The sequence below is a fragment of the Ovis canadensis genome, chromosome 1 (assembly GCF_042477335.2).
Source record: "Ovis canadensis isolate MfBH-ARS-UI-01 breed Bighorn chromosome 1, ARS-UI_OviCan_v2, whole genome shotgun sequence".
Lineage (NCBI taxonomy): Eukaryota > Metazoa > Chordata > Mammalia > Artiodactyla > Bovidae > Ovis > Ovis canadensis.
Window position 1 is genome coordinate 65,762,841 of NC_091245.1, and position 19,353 is coordinate 65,782,193.

The 19,353-nt window shown below is 39.2% G+C and overlaps 1 long non-coding RNA gene across 2 annotated transcripts in view; it reads right to left on the reverse strand.

Annotated features, from left to right (window-relative positions):
- Positions 1–19,353, reverse strand: part of LOC138430096 (uncharacterized) — a 56,929-nt gene that overhangs the window by 20,966 nt on the left and 16,610 nt on the right. For both annotated transcript variants that reach the window (XR_011253003.1, XR_011253017.1), the window contains exons 2-4: positions 12,943–13,008; positions 12,191–12,322; positions 6,334–6,485 (exon numbers count right to left, since the gene is read on the reverse strand). This is a non-coding gene — a long non-coding RNA (uncharacterized lncRNA). The remainder of the gene's footprint in view (positions 1–6,333; positions 6,486–12,190; positions 12,323–12,942; positions 13,009–19,353) is intronic.

Below are 19,353 nucleotides of genomic sequence, written 5' to 3' on the forward strand. Positions count from 1 at the left end.
GATGCCTTTAAGAGATTCCCACCGTGGGGAAAGTCAGAGTGTAACAGAGTTAGACCCAGCAGGTGGGGAGTATGTGCATGGAAATTCTTGTACTTTTAGATAATTAATATCCTTCTGCCATGACTGTCCATGTATGAGGCTGTCATCTTGACCCCCCTCAGATTTCTCAAAAGCTGCTCATCTGTGCTCAGAGCCTCTCTTGTCTGTGCCAGCGTTCTCAGGCAATGGGGCAAAGGATGGGGTCCGAATTTCTTTGCCAGAGAAAGAATTTCCACTTACCTAAGCAGTGCTCAGAAAAGTGCAATGCAGACCACAGACAGTGAGCCGCACTTACAAGTTGGAATCTTAAAAACCAAATTAAAATGTTCATGAGGGTGTCAACCTCTATACCTTCCTGGAGAACCATCTGAGTGTGGATATTGTCTTGGATGCTTTCTGCCAAGTACACAGAACATGGCCCAAACTTCAGGATGGGGAGCCAAATAGTGGAATGGAGAATATCTTTTCAGCTTAGAACTAGGGACTCCTAGTTTGGATCCAGGGCTATATGGAAGGACTGATCTACATAATAAATGTAGAGGCAGAGGCCAAATACGCAGAAAGAGGGGAAAAGCAGAAGCGATTCTATAGTGCTAAATATTGAAAATGCTGGGAGAACATTCTCAAAAACAGTCACTTTGAGTTAACTTATCACCCAGTGATACCCCTATATAGTTCTTTACTGGGGACCGTGCCTACATTGAAAGCTACATTTTTCAAGGGAGAGCCATACATTTCAAATACCGTAGATCTGCAAACATTTTCAATGAAATCAAATGAAAACATATCATTTGAGACAACAGATATTTTCCACATTTTCCTTTGTTCCTCTTGGATACTTTTCTAACTTATGTTTGGTTTCATCATTTTTAGGACCAGAAAACATTATCAGTGGGACAGCTAGAGCACCAGCCCAACAGAACACTCTGAAACAAGCAACAGAAGCACATTGTTTGGGCTGCAGATCCTTTTTTTACTTTTCCATATGTTGGTCTACATGGAGCTAGTGATAAGGCAGAGTGTCTGTCACCCCGACAGCTAGTCTGGAGGCTCTTGTAGGGAAAAAAAAAAAAAAACAGCACAACACATTGGTTGGAAATGAACATGGACGTTTGGATGAAATGTTTTGTAGGTAAGGGACTTGCTTTCCAACTAGTCTGCAAAATCCTTGAGACAGAGCCATGTACCTATCATCCATAATGCATAGTTTATTTTTAGTATACATTTACATACAAAGTTGATGCTAAGTCCTCGATGAACACTTCTTTCCAAAAAAAGTTTACTGGCTGTTGCAGAGATACGATCTCCATTTAAACGGCATCCGTCATGCTTTGCCTTGGTGGCTGGCCATGCATGTTAAAGACAGCTCCTTCTACCCTGTTTAAAAAGGAGTCCTACCTTCAAAAACTAAGAGCAACCTAGTGATGCTTCATCTTGTGTCATGTCTGGCCAAAGCTGGACATTCTTTTATCCCTTTCACTCTTTGATGATCAGATAAGTGACATCCATAGTTACATAGCAATATAATTTTCAATGTTATATATTAAAAGCAGATACACATTGATGACACAAACATTTGAAGACATGCCGTAATTTAAGATTCAGAAAGGGTAATACAGATGGAAGAAACAAAAGAAATGGAATTTTAAATGGAACAGGCAAGAACTCCCTCCTTCTGAAGTGATTGTAATCAGAAATACAGAGATGAATTATTATTGGTTCATATTGAATTCCTATTGCCATAACCTGTTATAAAATTAGTTTGATTCTAGAGTAGACCTGGAATAGGCTCAGAAATTCCACTCCGATATGTGTAGAAGTCTAAAATATGTAGGCTTGTTACAAACAAAAGCATAACACACCTAGTAAATCCCAGGATGACATCAGAAGTTCAACACCAAACTGCTCATGGAGAGGTCAGAGAGCTCTGGACTAGCCTGAGCACACGCTGTCCATGTGAGGATGAGAGCTTCACCTGGAAGATTTCCATGCTTGCCTTGATCTCCGTAAGACTGATTTCTTCAGAAGTGAGCCAGAACAAACCAGCCTCCAGGGTTTGCACAAAATGGGGAGAAATGCTTCATATAATCAAGCTTCATCTTGGTCATTCAACGTAACCTTTGAATTGTGGAGCCAATGTTTAGAGAGATGGATGGGATGGGCTACCTAGGGTTTAGTGCTTGAAAAAAAAGCACATCACAAAATATTGGTGGTGAATACAGCTACGTATTCAGATTTCTGAGGTAGTTTTCTTAAAACTTGACAATAGCCCAGAGCTTGGTCTTAAGTTAGAACAAGAAAGTCACAGAGGAACAATATTTCTTTTAAATTACTCCACACTATGAGATTACATGGGGAGCAGATGAAGGTGGAATAATAGAGTTCAAAATATTGTATTTCAAGAAGAAATAGTGTTTAGCAGAACTTTTGAACATTTTGAACATGTCTAAAAGCAAAAAACAAGAGCTTTGCCTAAACATTAAACATTAGGGGAAGATTATTTGTTCAGTTCCCTGTTTCACGTTGCACAAAGAAATCATAAACAATGGTGCTGGCTTTGCCACATAGAATGCATTCTGCTTTATGAATATAGATGCAAATGTGGGGTGGTAACCATCAGTGTTTATCATTTTACCGTTATGATATAGTCTGCAGCTTGGAGGCAAACTGCTTTGGAAAAATGGGCCTCTCCAGTTTCTCCATTCTCCCTCAGAGAAACCACAGGACCAAGACGAAGATTTTCCTTGAGCTTTCCAGTCAGAGCATCAATAGCCAAGGGTCCAATAGTGAAAGGCCTCCAGACCAAATTCATTATGGCCTGAGCAAAGTGAACCTTCATCATTTGGTTGATACTGTTTTGAGAGACTTGCCATGTGCTGCCAGTGTTACCATTCCAGCTGATCTGCTGTGACTCATCTGAACTGACCAGGGACAGTAGTCATTGCTGAATGCAAGCGTTTCACTTCATTCACTGAACTGGGGCCTTCAAGAGCTAGACATTCTATTGTTTTCTGCCTCCCGGTGCATAGTGGTAGATGGATAATGTGGAAGGTAGAATAATGCCAAGGAAATTGGAAGCTGGTTTAGTTAACACTGCTTTTCCCCCTCCTGCTTTGCTCTTTCTTTTTGCAATTCCTAGACATAGGCTTTTCTTATGGTTTGAAGAAACCATTAACAGGAACAACTGCTGTTTGTTGAGCACTGTGTGAACTACTTCATCACATATCCTCCAGTTTAAACATTACAGAGACACTTTGTGGCATTTTACAAATAAACAGAGAGGTTAAGTAGTTTACCTGAGGTCACAGAGCTAATGTGATATCCAAGCCTTTATAAATCAAAAGCTGTTACCAACTATGCTATAATTGATTTTCATGAGACACACTGATGTGAACCCCCAAATTCCCAATTCACAAATTTATCCTTTCATCCCTAGTTCTGCTTAACTATCATCACAACTCCTTTACCTATACAGCACTTTTATCTCCTTATTCTGTTAATTTTTTAAATTAAATTTGTTTTGCTTTCAGAATTATCTCAGTGTCTTCATATCACCTGCCGCATCTATGGGAAACAAACCAAGAAGTGTTCAGTGGGCAGAGGCTAATTCCCCATTCTCACGAATCTGCTTTGAATTGTACATTATAATTTTGAATTATTTGTCTCAAAGTGGCACCCCTATTCTATTCCAGATTCCAAAAGGCCCAGATCCACCTTCACTATGGAAAGCAAACTGTTCAAAAGCCATGGAAAGGTAGAGAGTAATGGGAGGAAAACACATTATGATGCCTCTGAAATTGAAAGCCAACACAAAAGGAAAATAATATAAAAAATAAGATTGAAGTGGAGGTCAGGAAGCACCACAAGTTTAAGAATGAAGAGAAGAGAAGACGAGTTAGAACAAAGAATATATAAAACAGAAAAGGTCCATTTTGAAGATAAATGACCAATGAAAAGAATAAGGTGAGATTCACTCATTATGCTTCCAACAAAAATGCATAGAGGACCTACTATCTTTCTAGAACTGGTGTGCAAATAAGCAGATGAATTCCTTGTCTTCCTTGTGTTTATCCATAGTTTTATTGGAGGAGAGATAAATATTGACCAATAACTATAAAGGGAAAGATTGAAGGCATAAGGAAAAGGGGGTAGCAGAGGATGAGATGATTAAATAGCATCACTGACTCAATGGACAAGAATTTGAGAGAGCTCTGGGTGATATTGGAGGCCAGAGGAGCCTGGCATGCTGCAGGCCATGGAGTCACAAAAAGTCGTAATGATTTTGAGACTAAACAACAACAACAACTGTAACGTTTGAAGTGTTTGAAAGCTCTGCAAAGTGCTTTAGAATCTGAAAGGCTGGTACGTGTTGTCCAGCAAAGATTAGGTGGATAAATTACAAGAGCACTGCATGGAAAATGTCAAAAAATGGTCTTAATAATGCCCTTTCTCTCCTTGTGTTCAGGCCAGCCTAGTTCATTAAGAAGTTCATTGAGTTTCCACCATGACTGATTGTCCTATTTTTATAATCATCTTCTGTAGAGTACTCTGAAGTCTGTTTCGGGATCTTACCTTATGATAACTCAGAAAAGAAAATGATGGTGTGTCTGTGTGTTTTCTTCTTGCCATTGAAATATCTGACATATTTGGGTGCACAATAAGCTAACACAGATGTGAACTAAGCAAAATAACGGAAGGAAGTAATGACGGAAAACTGAAAGTGAAAAGGCCAGGCAGCAGATTTCACAAAATGATTTGAACACCAAAGGTCAGAGCATAGCAACCCTATGGTTAGGCTCCCATATGAATATCATATTACAGAAAATATATGCTGGAGAAGGATTAGAAAGGTGCATAGAAGGGTAACCAAGATGAAAAACTCTTGGTATGGAATCAGGTTAGTAACTGAACTTTCTGGAAAGAGACAAATGTGAGACATAAAGCAGTATTCCTTATCCTGAGTCCCAGAAGAGCTGTAGTCACATGGCTGGAAAATAATACAGATATAAGACCAAAAACTGAACCAACTATATAGGTATTAGAACCAATCTGGTTACCTGTGAAGTAATTTGGGAGGTGATTACCAAAGTTGGCAGGAGATGCTATACATGTAGGATAACTAACTAAAAGATCTGGGCTAATGCTTAGCATCCAAAGTGCATGACTGCAGTGAGTACCAATGATGAGAGAGGAAAGAGAGAACTCCTCTGTCTCCAAACTTTACAAAATGCCTTTTTCTATTGTGGATATATATACAGGGCTGTTGGGCTTCCCAGGTGGTGCTATCGGTAAAGAATCTACCTGCCAATACAGGAGATGCCTGAGACAAGGGTTCGATCCCTGGGTCAGGAATATACCCTGGAGGAGGGCATGGCAATCCACTCCAATATTCTTGCTTGGATAATCCCATGGACAGAGGAGCCTGGTAGACTATAGACCACTGGATTGCAAAAAGTTGGACATGACTGAAGCACCTTAGCACACATGCATATGGGGTTGTTAGCAATATTACCAGCTCTCCAGGGCTTATGATAAATATTATCAGTTGACAAACAGTTATCAAAGCTGAAAAATAAAATGGAAACACAGAAAGCAAACCAGAGCAGATTGTCTTATAAAATCAACAAAAAATTTACAATGAAATCAACAGTGATATCTGGCCATGTAGCAAAGACTCAGTATCCTATTCCATGAAAAGAAGAAATTGTTTAGGGTATGGCTAAGTGTAAGTGATCTTCCCAACCCAGGGATCAAACTCAGGTTTCCTGCATTGCTGGTGGATTCTTTACCATCTGAGCCACCAGGGAAGCTCAAGTCCCAGAAACTCCTGCTCTTTTTCTGACTGACCCCGTTACCTCCTTGCTGCTTCTGTTCTCTGTATAAACTGTCCTACTTCTTAGATAATGATGGAGGAGCTCTTTCCAGCAGCTGTCTATCAGAGAATCCTCCTCAATATTCTCTCTGGACCACAGGAACCAGTGCGTCAGCACCATGGCTCTGGATGATAGTCCTTAATATGAAGCACTGTCCTGCCATTCTTTCACTCATTCTCTCACCAGATACGGTTGATGCACTGTCTGCATGCCATGGCCAAGTTTAGAACTAGACATAGCATGATCACTGATATTAAGGAGAAACTGTTTTGGTTAACACTGATTGTGGAATGAGGTGGATCTGAACAAGATGACCTCTTCCTCCATAACCCCAGCCCACAGACTTTCTGATTATCTGAAGGACCATTTCATGACTCTTCAAACACAGTTTTTTTTTTTCAGTTTTAAATTGTGCTCATACCTGACTGCTCTTTAAGGAAGGGAGTAGGTAAGGTCATATGGAGAAGGGACTGGCAACTGACTCCAGTATTCTTGCCTGGAGACTTCCACAGACAGAGGAGCCTGGTGGGCTACAGTCCACGGTGTCGCGATGAGCTGGACATGACTGAGCAGCTAAAACACACAGGTAAGGTCATAAATGAACATTGCAAGATGTTCTGAACTTCCACGCAGCTTAACTGAAGTCTGATTCTTATTCCAGTCTTATGGCTTTGTTTCTAAGCTAACTGGTTACCATAACTTTGGTACTGACAGATAGATACTGGCTAAACCTTAGAGCTGGAAATCTGAGCAAAGTACATGGCTAAAAATGTACAAGGAAGAAAAGCACCATCAGTGTATGTCAAACAATTAATTAAAATAATGTTGTGATTTCTTTCTCATTCTAAATAAATACTTTCTAATTTATTTTTTTTTTAATGTTTTCTTGCTTTGAAGAAACTCTCCCACTCCAGTTGTGTATGCTTTAGGCACAAAACATGGGCCGTCCTCTGGTGGACAGATGTGAATTCCTCTTTCTTGGCTCTTCTGTTCTCTAGCTATGAAAATTTGGGCTTGTCACTTAACTTTTCTATTTATTGCTATTGTAATAATAATAATAATTCTATTTCATGTTCCCTTAAAGCAAGCGGAAGAATACTTTCAAGGCAAGGCAATAGTGAATTTTAGAGAAGGTTATCTACAGAAAAGTACTTGGCAAGCTAAAAATAGTACATTATTTAAAACATTATTTAGAAAATCACTAGCCCTCCTTACTTCAGCTTAGAATTGCATCTACTGCTTCAGCCTCAAAAGTAGCCTGTAGGATATGTAATATTATTGTTTGGCTCTGGAATTCCTGGTGATTTTTAAATGTAATTTATAATGTAATTTATTTTTTAAAAACTCGACTTGCTACCTAATCCCAAACTCCAAGTGGACATTGAATTATTTACTTCCTTATAGAGACCTCTTTAGATCGTGCTGAAATACTCTATGTAAGTGCTTAAGAAACACTTGTAAATTTGCTCAATTGGCTTGAATTCTAAGATTTTGAACCCTAATCAACCATGGATCCATCCATCCACCCATCTGTCCATCCAGCCACTTATAAAAATGTGTCTAACATTAGGAACATGGAAGCCTAAGAATGTCACCAGTTGAAAGCAAGGCTACTCTGGTTGAAGTTTGCTGGAGGAGCCAGAGCTCAGCACGAGTGGCTTCCTCTTGGCAGCATTTAAGGCTTACAGCTCTGGAGAGGAGTGGGCGCTATGTGCAGATCACTCTCCCCAGAGCATAATTCTGCCGGGCATTGGTGATTTAACTAGTACTATACAGTGGCTCCCCTCCAAAAGCTGAAGTTGTTGTGGGAAAGAGCAACAAACAGGTAAAGAGACAAATCATGATAACCTTACCTGAAGGCATTAAGGAAAGCTATGTAGAGGGGATGGGATATCTTTTGAGATAAGCCTTGAAAAATGAGGAGGCACGCAGCAGGCATGAAAAGTAGGGAGCATTCCTGGGAGATGCATCACCATCCACAGAAGCACAGAGATATGAGAGTATCTACTAGTGAAGAAGAGACGGGACCTCTGTGGTTCTGATACCACACATATGGGGGTGGAACAGAGACCTCAGCACAGTGTGGTCCTGCAGAGCTCAGCTGAGGCTAATCTGAATTTTGATTCTCATCTTGAAATCAATGAGCAGTCATGGAGTATTTTAATGGTCAACTTTGCATTCCAAAACAATATAGAAACACTCCATTGATTGTGAGCTTCCAGAACTGGGAATTTATATCCAGATTCCCAAATTATTTGCTACTTGATACATGATGACTGAATTCTTCAGGTTGATTTCATAGAGTCCATGATCACAAATTCAGCCCCTCTTGTATTAATGCAGTGTAATCAGAAATCAGAAGTGTTGAGGAAAGAGAAAGCATATTTGAAATGTAACTCCCTTATTTTAAAAGTCTTTCAAAAAGTAAGAATCCTGGCACTATGATATTTGCTTTCTTTCTCTAACTGTGCCTTTCTTCTAAAGAATTTTCTGAGATTTCTCCATTGATTAAAGTTAGGATTTCACCATGGGAACCCTTGAGTCTTAGCCAAACTCAGATTATTCTTTGGATATTACTGTGCACAATAAGATGGAATATGCCTAATTTGGGTATCTAAAAATGATTAAGAAGTGCTGTTCTGAATGTGAAAACCAGAACGAAATGATACACATTAGGCATAAAGCAAAAGTACCACCCAGAAGGCAAAAAAATATGGGTTCCAGCATGGGCATATCTGTAGTTCTATCAAAAACATGTAGTTCTATCAAAAACGTAGTTCTATCAAAAAGGCAAAATAGCCGCTTGCATTAAGATTCATGTCTCTGAATTTTCCAGACTTCAGGCATCAGCCAAGGGTGGAGAGATCCAATATTTCCCTGGGCATATTCTCAGGGTAGAACGGGGTCCCCAAAGAGCAGAAATGTTAATTATTAACCCCAATGTGGGGCCCCACATTGAGTTCATATTTGTAAATGCTTTTTGACCCTCTGATAAGCTGTTTTCTCTACCAGTGTTCCCTCAGTAACTCCAAAACTTTTTTTCTTTTTTTTTTTTTTCACTTGAGACCTCGGGTGGGGACGGTGGGGGTTGTGTTTGGGGAGCAAGAGAGTTAGAACTCCTCTATACCTGGGAAAATGCTAATTCCTGTTTTTAAGAAAATAGGCTAAGAAAAGGCTCAAGGGAGTGTAGGACATCAAAGAACTCTTTTAAAACAACTTTTTTTGACGATTTAAATGAAAATGAGGCAGACATATATGGATTAAATTTTCCCTTTAAAGCAGCCTGAGGTTTAAAGATTAAGGGGAAGAGAGATGGAGGTAAAATGTATTGGGGGGTTTATTATCAGAGTTTCAACTAACCTGAAACTGAGTGAATTAACCCATGATGTGTCCATGTACATTCCAACATACACGTGCATGGGCACACACTCGCACACACACATACGTGCCAAGGGCCGTGAACCAGTCCCTTCACAGCTGATGATTTATGCAGCTTGCCAGGAGAGAAGTAGGCCACTCCAGCCTTGAAAGCACTTTAGTTTGGTTGTTTTTACTCATGAAGGACGTGTTGTCCTGTAATTATTCTGTCATTTCTTAAAAGGTGAAATCCTTAACAGGTCTCTGCTTTATGTGTTGCTGGAATAGTTCTTGTCAGAGCACGCCTGACCAAGTTGGAACCTCATTCCACACCCCCTTCATGAGGAACAAAGAGGAACTGGACATTTTAAAATCTGTTAGAGAGTCTAGAGAAAAGAATATTGGTCAGAGGGGACAGAGATAAGATACAGAAAAACTGCAAACAACATTCCTATTTCTTCTTTGGGCCCTCAAGGCATCTACAAAATACTTTGCCATTAACTTTTTTTTTCTTTCTTTGTCAACAAAAAAGCATAATTTTGTATCTGTATATGATAACAGAATAGAGTAGGGTAAAAATAGCTAATGTTTAACTTGGAGACAAATGAAAACCACACAACTCCAACCTAATGTAAATATAAAAGTTATGTTTTAATACTTAGGAAAATCTAAAGGAGATGCTAGCATTGATCAGGTTAGTTATTTGTTCTCTGTATTATTGATAAAACTTTCAATGTTAGTGAATTAAGAAGGAAAAGCTTTAGATCCTCAAATAATCAAGAATTTTACTATTTCGAAGATCAAATACAATAGCAATGCAACTTTTTCCCCATATCAAAATTAATCTTTCAGTTTGAAAGGTCTAGCACTGTGAAATGTTATAGGGCATTTCTGGGTCAGGTCAGAATGAACAGTTAGCAGGCTTATTATCAACTTAAGAATGATATTTTAATTTCATGAATTGTAAAAATTCTTGCCTTTGCTTAAGTCCACAGGAAAGTCAGATCAATAGGTGAAATGTCTGTGTACTCTATAGCTTTGTATGACTATGAAAACAGAAGTCTAATTTCTGGGTATGATATAGGCAGCTACCTTCTGGTGAGTCTTCAAGGGTGGGTCTTTTCCAGAGGTTCTTAAACTGTGGTCAGCTACTCACTCATTTAGACCAGCCCATAGAAAATGAGGGCTTCCCAGCTCCTGCCAATGCAGGAGCTGTAAAAGATGCAGATTCGATCCCTGGGTTGGGAAGATCTGCTGGAGGAGGGCATGGCAGACCACTCCAGTATTCTTGCCTAAAGAACTCCGTAGATAGAGGCCTGGTGGGCTACATATCATAGGGTCTCAAAGAGTCGGAAACTACTGAGTGACTGAACAACAGCAACAACAATAACAGCATAGCAGTACAACCACTGGTGATTCTATCAGCTACCTGCCCTCTGCCAGAGCGCTTCAGTAATCATCTTCCCTTCTTATCCTCTAACCTCCATGCTCTGAAATCTCTTTTAACTTGAACTTTTGAAAATATGACACAAAACAATCACGGAAGTCAAGCTGAGATTCAGCCAGCACACAATGGCTCACGTCTATAGTATAGTTCATGTCTGGGGTCCCTTCAGACTGTTTGTGGCATCAACTTTGATGATCAATATTCTTGATAAACTGATTGTTACATATTTTGAATATCACCCATGAATGGATACATAGTGATCCGTGTCCTGAATTCCCCAGGTTAATGTCACTACCTCTCAACTAACTCTGCCACTGACTTGGTTCAGGCCCTTGTCATATTTTGCAAAGATGATTTCAATAGGCCCTGAATGGGTATGAAGTCAGTTGAGTTCACTATAGAAGTTGAGTTCACTATAGGCATGCTGAGACAGGCCCAGGTAGGCAAGGCTGCCCAGTAGGACTCTATTATTATAATAAATTTAGAACCTTAGAGAAAAACAAAGCAAAAACTATTCAGGGAAGATAAATGCAAAGACAGACACAAAGAGAGAAGTTTTGGCTTAAGTAACATAGACTAATGACAGAGGAAGAGGTGATTCTGAAGATGACAGCATAAATACTCAGACTGTCCCCCTGCCAGTCCTGAGTCTCAGATAGTCAGTCTCAATTCCCATCACTTCTCAATAGGCTTCTACATCACAAACAGGCCTTCAGGTTTGGCAATCACCAAATATATCATAGCCTTTCCTGCTTCTGTGCTTTTGAATACACTCTGATCTTTGCATGTGCTTCCTCCTTTGTCTAAGATTCCTTTCTCATGTTCATTTACTGTGAAGTTAGTTCCTTGATCAGGAGTAATGCTATATGGAAAAGCATGACATTATATAGTTCTATACAAACACAGATGGTAGTTTGACAGAAGTTTTACATGTAGGCAGGCAAACCCCTACTCAGAATAAGCGTCCATTTCAGTGAGAACAAAGCATTGCCTCTTCCATGATAATCAGTACGATGCAGTCAATGAGGTAGCTGGTTGATAACTCTAGAGAATGGTACCATATCAGAGACTCTGTATTGGTATCTGCTGCTGGCATGTAGGACACTTAACAGTGGCTGAAGTCAGTTTTGGTGAAGGTAAGTCTATGTTACTGAGCCCATGTAAAATCTCCATCACTGTCTCCATAGCCATCTGGTCCATGAGTCCCTTTGTCAGTAACAGGGGTGACTGGGGAAACAGGCTTATTGATATTCATAGGATGGGCCATCCTTCCACTTGATTAATAAAATTCTCTTCTACTATAATCACCTTTTGGTGAATATTCATATGGGACAAATATATCTTCATATTTTTTGGCCATTCAGAGAAGCCTACCCATATTTCTTGTTGCAAATTTTCCAATCATGTTCTTCCAAGTCTCTAACAATTTGGTTAAACCATTGGCCACAGTGCATGAATCTATATATACTCTTACCTCTTGCCATTTCTTCTTCCAATGTGTCCTACCCGAAGATCTGCCCACTGGTAGGGATTCTCTTTATCACGGTCCTTAAGGATGTCCCAGAAAGGGACTGTGGTGCTACGGCTGCTAACTTCTGGGTGGCGCCTGCACATCATGAAGAAATATCTGTAAACTGGGCCAGAGCTTTCTTTTCCTCTTCAACTCATTGTAGGAAATGTCTACCTCACTTGTAACCAAAAAAAAATTACTGTAGTGTAAAATAAAAATATCACTTTTTGAACAGTTGAGCTGGATCTTATAAGGTAGTCAAAGTTAGTACATAGATTAAAATCTGTGTATCACCAAAACCCTTAAATTTCAAAAAGCACAGTAGGCATATATCCTCAGTATGTTCAACACAGCCAATTTTTTCCCTACCACTGGACTAGGTAGACTATTGCTAGATAAGGAGCTAGAAACCATGTTGTAAGATCTATATACTATAACTTTAAACATCAGAGGAACAGCTGCAGAGGAAGATGCTCCATATGAGCAGCATGTGGGAACTGAGACCTTAAGACAGACGATCAAATTCATACATCTCATCTCAAATTCCAGACACATAAATAAATAAATATAAGTAAGCCAATCAGCCAGTCAGCCCAGAGTAGGGATTATTTTCAAAATCAATATTAAACTCTACTTCAACAATAAAAACTCTTCATTGAACAACTATTTTCTTCCAAAAGATATACCGGGTTCTGGGTATATATGGCTCATCATACCTTGTCATTGCTGATATTCTACATCAAAGACAAAACATCCATCTTTGCTCTCAAGGGAATTGAATTCTGAAAGGTGTAAAGGATAATTACTGACAGTTTATTGAAGCTCATATATACTTTATCTGTATATAATCATATGTAAATACATTATATATATATATATCCTCATATATTAATGACAAAAGAGAAGCATTGCTTGTCTTGCTGACAGTATAAACTCAGAATAATAGCATAGAATAATAGCATACAGTATTTATTGTAAGCCAAACAATGAGACAAACTGTTTTTACATATATTATTCACTTAATAGCTATATAAAACCTATGGTTGTTATTATCACCATTAAACAGATGAGACAATTGGGGTTTAAAGAGATCACCTAACCAACGTCCTAGGATTTCTGTTTGAGTCTAAATCTCATGCTCTTAGCCATCAAGTGAAGTTCTTACAAGAAAATATCAAATGAATACTTCAGTTTCTTCTAAGAACTTTATGAGTTGATTCCTTTCCCTTAGTTATCCATGATTAACTTTTGAGTTGTAAACAATAAAAAGTACTGGGTTCAAGTTCCTGATTCTTAATTGCCTGGTTACCTGACCTTGGCAATGTCATGTAACTTTGCTCATCCTAATAATGTATCTGTAAATAGGTTAAACAGTAAGTAGCTTATATTATTCGGAGAAGGCAATGGCAATCCACTCCAGTACTCTTGCCTGGAAAATCCCATGGAAGGAGGAGCCTGGTAGGCTGCAGTCCATGGGGTCGATAAGAGTCGGACACGACTGAGCGACTTCACTTTCACTTTTCACTTTCATGCATTGGAGAAGGAAATGGCAACCCACTCCAGTGTTCTTGCCTGGAGAATCCCAGGGACGGGGGAGCCTGGTGGGCTGCTGTCTCTGGGGTCGCACAGAGTCGGACACGACTGAAGTGACTTAGCAGCAGCAGCAGCAGCAGCAGCTTATATTATTAGCAAGTCTTCGATATTCAATGTTTCGTAAATTGAAAAGTTGAACCCAAATATAAAATGAATGCTATCTGCCTCTATGCAATGTCTCAAGAGGCTAAACAAAAGTTAAAAATAGTACCAATTTTGAAAATTCTCTGTATCAGCATTTTACTCTATATTTTCAGCCCCATTACACAGTATAAAATCAAAGGAAACCAACTCAAGAAAATCATTAATTCCTGAAAGAATTCGATGGGAGAGTTACAAAGATATCCATCTGAAATATAGGGGGTGGGCACCTACCCAGGCCAACTGAGAGCTGCTGGCCAAGTCACTTAATCTCCTCAAGCCTCAATTTCCTCTTTATAAAACTAGGAGGTTGTGCTAAGTAATCCTCGAGTGCCTTACAGGTCTAACATTCTATCGGTTGAACCTTCAGAATCCTCTGGCTGTGACTACCACTATTCACTTTACTCTGACCAGTGTGAAGAATCTTATGAAATCTTTCATCCAATTGATCTGGATGCATTTTAGCCTCAGAATCTCTAAAGATAGTGTGCCATTTGGTCTGTTTTTCTGAATTGAATTGACCTCTCAGCTTTGTAAGATGTATTTTTCATTGACTTCAATATGGATCACTTAATCCCTGGAAATTAGTCGATGGAATTTGAGCTTGAATTTCCCTGGTATATGGAAAATCTTGTTTCTTAAGTCTCACTTCTGTGTGTTACACTGTAATTTTTAAGAGATCATCATAGCAATCTCCTATTTCATTTAACTCTCTGAAAATCCAAATGGGTTTCTTTCTTAAATTGCTAATAACCCTATCCAGTTAGACAAATTATCAAGTATTTGGACTACAGCTGATCACAAACTCATTTTATGTGATGAAGGCAAGAAAAGTACAAAGATTTCCATTTTGAGAATAAAACTGCCGGGGTGAATTACTTGAAATGCAGTTCAACATGATGAAATGCCATAAATTATACTGAAAATTTCTTTGTGTAGGTATTCAGCTCAGTATGCTTTTACTGATAAAGCAGCAGATTTCCCCCCCACCCCGCCTTTTTAACGGGGTTAACAAATACATTATCCTGGAAAAGAATTTGACTTCTATTAGCCAACTACAGAAGTTGTACAAAAAATTCATATTGTCTTATCCTAATTTTAGCAGAAAAAATGCCTGGTACCCTCACCTGCTTTATTTCTTTTGGGTCTCTCCTCTCAGGGCAGCTCAAGAGACGAAGTCATATTGCTCATGTTAAAAACAGAGACCAAGGTGAAAAGAAAGGATTTGTAGATACAACGTAACAAATGTACTGCTTCATAAAGATGCTTTTTCACACAAAAGTCTGGCAGCGCTCAGGCACAGAAGGTAATACAGAGTTCTACCAGGCTGAGCTGGAAGCTCTCAAAGCCTGCTGGATGATTCCCCACACACTTTTCCCCAACTGGGCATGCGTTTTGGCAGTCGGTCCTCTGCTTAGGTTCTGCCATTTGATTTTCAGGAACTTGCTAGAGTATACAAAAGTTTAAAAAAAAAAAAAAAAAGATGTTTTTAAGTTCCATATGCTTAAGGAGAGTCTTCATCAGTGACCAGCCTCATTCCAAAGAGACCTGTTTGAAAGTTTGAACAAAATCTCTGCCGAGTCAGGGAGAAAAGGGCCTCGTTCCCTTCTCATTAGTCACTTGGTAAAAGATTAATCCTAATGAGCTCCTTTCTACAGGCAGGCACACCCAGGCTTTGCATTACATACCTACGGTTTCTCAATATTTAGGCCCAAATGTGTACACTCTGATGCTGATAGATACCGTCTTTCCAGAAACCATTAACCACAGTATTCACTGTAATCACTCAGTGAGGTTAAGGAATGGGGCCCAGTAGGGGGCTGTTCAGAGTTACTGGGGAAGCAGTGATTCAAAGCAAAGTAAAAGATCACATAGATGGAACGTAATGCTTCTAGAAACAGAACAAGAACAGAACCCAGTTCCCTGTTTTTCTGTCTCATCTGTGCTACCTTACCATTCCTTCCCTCTCTGTCTTTGCTAAGTCAGTTTTCAGCAGATAGTGCTGCTGGCTTAATTGATTTCATCAGTTAGTGGTGAGTTTGAAGTTTTATACACGGAAATCAGCATGGAGACAGAACATCCTGATAGGCTTGCCAGACCCTGGGAACATAGTCACATAAGGACGTCTATGTTCACCCAGGCAAGTGCTACAGTTCACTACCCTTGCACCACAACACACCTCCATGCTAGCCCACCCTCTGCTGGGCAACTTGTAGGGAGGCTTGTTGCTGTGACAGTCATTCAAAGAGTTATGAGTTGATGCCTAACAATCCTTATTCTAATATGGTTCTGAAATTAAATTTCATTTACATTCCATGACTACTTTGCTTTATGGAAAGATTTTATTTTTTAATCTTATTTTTCTCACCTATTTCTTGGGACTTTCATGACTCTTGAGATTTAGAAGACAAAAAGGTAAAAAAGAAAAAAAAAAACGGACACAGCATTGAGATAAAGCGAAAAGGGCATGTGAAGCAGAGAGAAAATAAATCCAGTCAGTGGCAGTATTCAATCTGAATTTGAATTTAAAAATAAATGTTAATTTGATTGAGTCATGTATCAATATATGGCCAGGTACATAGAACAATGCTGGGGGATGTTGACCTAACAAGCAGATCATAAGACATTCTCTCACCTGGAAAGGCTGACATTTTAATGGAGAAACAGATCAATAATATTTGCTGCCATTGCTTTTGTCATTTGTGCCACTCTTTGAGTGAAACTCAAACAGGCTGTGTCACTTTTAATCTTCCCCACACGAAGTGATTAAGTACTATTAGTGTTCCCTTTTTGTAGAAAAGGAATCTGAGGCTGAGAAAAATTAAGCCATTTTTCCTAAGAGCACATAGCCAATATAGAAGCAATCCAGGAATCAAGTTTAGATCTTCTAAATTCAGTAATCGTGATCTTTAGCATTATGATTTAGTGGCTGGCCAAGGGTAGGATGAATAATTCCAGTAAACTGCAGGGGTGTGTGTGGCGGGGGGGGGGGGGGGGGGGGGCATGGTGCAGGGGAAAGCCTAAAAGAGAGGCAGGAAAAAGTTCTTTGGGAGGACAGAATAAGGAATAATTAATTTTAAATTGTTTAACTAGGAACTTTGGGCTTCCCTGGTAGCTTAGACAGTAAAGAATCCAACTGCAGCACTGAGACAAACCAGAGGGATGGGAAGGGAAGGGAGGTGAGAGGGGAGTTTGGGACCGGGAGACACATGAACACCTGTGGCTGATTCATGTCAATGTATAGCAAAAAGCACCACAATACTGTAAAGTAATTAGCCTCCAATTAAAAAAAAAAAAAGAAGAAGAATCCGCCTGCATTGTGGGAGACCTGGGTTTGATACCTGGGTTGGGAAAATCCCCTAGAGAAAGGATAGGCTACCCACTCCAGTATTCTGTCCTGGAAAATCCCATGCACAGAGGAGCCTGGTGGGCCACAGTCCTTTGGGTTACAAAGAGTCAGACATGACCAAGCACACAACACAGGACCTTCAGCATTGCTTGTTGATCCATAGATACTTCAGTGACTTCAAGAGAGTTTTGAATCCCAGCTTAAATTGTTTGGTGATTGTTTCAGGAACTGAGGTGCCCTCTTACCTTTCTGACTCAGGGGTTGGGGTGGATCCAGTCTGTCTTTGAGGAGTCACACAATAATCAGTGCAGTAAGCAAGATATCTAGGCAATAACTTTGCCATTAAAGGTATTTCTTTTCTTGATAAATGGCACTGCTGCCTGCTGACTAGCATGTTCTTTTAGCTGTGGAGCTGCTTGCTGGCAAGCTTGCACATTGAACTGTGTTTCTTTGTACTGTATGTACTGAGTCCTCTTGAACCTAATTTGAAAGTTTTTATAATTAGCATTTAAGGACAAGCATATTGGATTGGGGTCCTCTGGAAAGTGGCCTAGGGCCTATCTGAATGTCTCAGATTGAATTGTCTGTCTTGACTCCAGTATAAGTCTTAAGTGATGCTAAGATAAAGGGAATGACTCTCATCTTGTGATTTTGGGGTTTGTTTCTTAACCAAGTATTGGTTTACATTCTACAGAGCTCTCAGGGGAAGACTGATGCCTTGTGGAGTACACAGACCTATTGGGTGATAACTCATAGGAAGAATATTCACCCTGTGGCATGTTGAGGTTCATGGTTCAAAAATCAGAGGTCTCACTGGGACCTGAAAAAATGCCTTTGCCATTGCTGTGTCTCAGTCACCAAAATGATGTCCTGATATTGAGGGTTATAAGAGTAACACCTGTGACAACCCTGTGGCACAGCCAAGTGGTTAATTCAACCATTACCATGAGGGAAAACCCGAGCCCTGATGATGCTAGTATTATATATACTCTAGAGGTCATATACTAGCCACAAAAAACAAATGAATACATTTTTAGAAGACTGGATATACGGTAAGGAAACAAAAAACTGACACAGAGTTCCATATGTTGACCTAATTGGAATTTCAATTTTACTAAAAGAAATTATACAACAAAAAGAGAGTGTAATTGGTTTTGGTACCTCTATAGTAAAGGTTCTGAATTAACTTTGACATCTAGTGATATATATTAATTGGCAAACTTTCATGGCTTAAGTCACTACTGGGACTCAAATTACAGTTATACATGGATATTCCACTAAATTTAAACATAACACTACCTTCAATCTTAGGGGATTTATTGAACATAAAATAGAGTATTCACTGGTATAAAACAGATTAAACATTGGAACTATTGCTTTGCTTAAATCTCTCAGAGCCATATTACTCATTGCCCTAAACTATCCCATAATGGACACAAATACTGTAACCCAATGATAATAAATTAGAATTAAATTAAGTCTTTGGTACTTTCAATTGGCTTGACAAAAAGACCTGAAGGATATCCTCACCTTTCCATCCCTGATTTAAAATAGTTTAAACACTCAATACAAATTAAAATAAGGCTTTTAAGGATTGGAACCTATTATACAAGTTCTATTTAGAGAAAGAGCATTTATCGCCACTGGATTTTTCTGTTTAAAAATCCAATTTAGTTTGTTTTTAACCTGGAAAGAATAAATAGCACCTATGATGGATTACAGCCATTTAATACTGTAGTTCTCATATTCAGTATTATTGAAATTACTGACCCCATACAATCAGCAACTGATAAGTCCTAGATTTGGCTAAATTTATCCTGTGCCTGTTTCAACAGACTCTCAGTCACAGGTTGCCTTCACCTTCAAATGGACACAATACAACTTTACCCGGCTACGTAAGCACCCTCCCTTGGTGTTGACAGAAAGTTCAAATCAAGCAAACTGGTATCATTCAAGGAAATCCACACCTTAGCCTCTAACTACATAACCATCATTAAGACAGTCACCTTTCCCTCCTCCTTCAAGTCATTTTCAGAATGGCTTC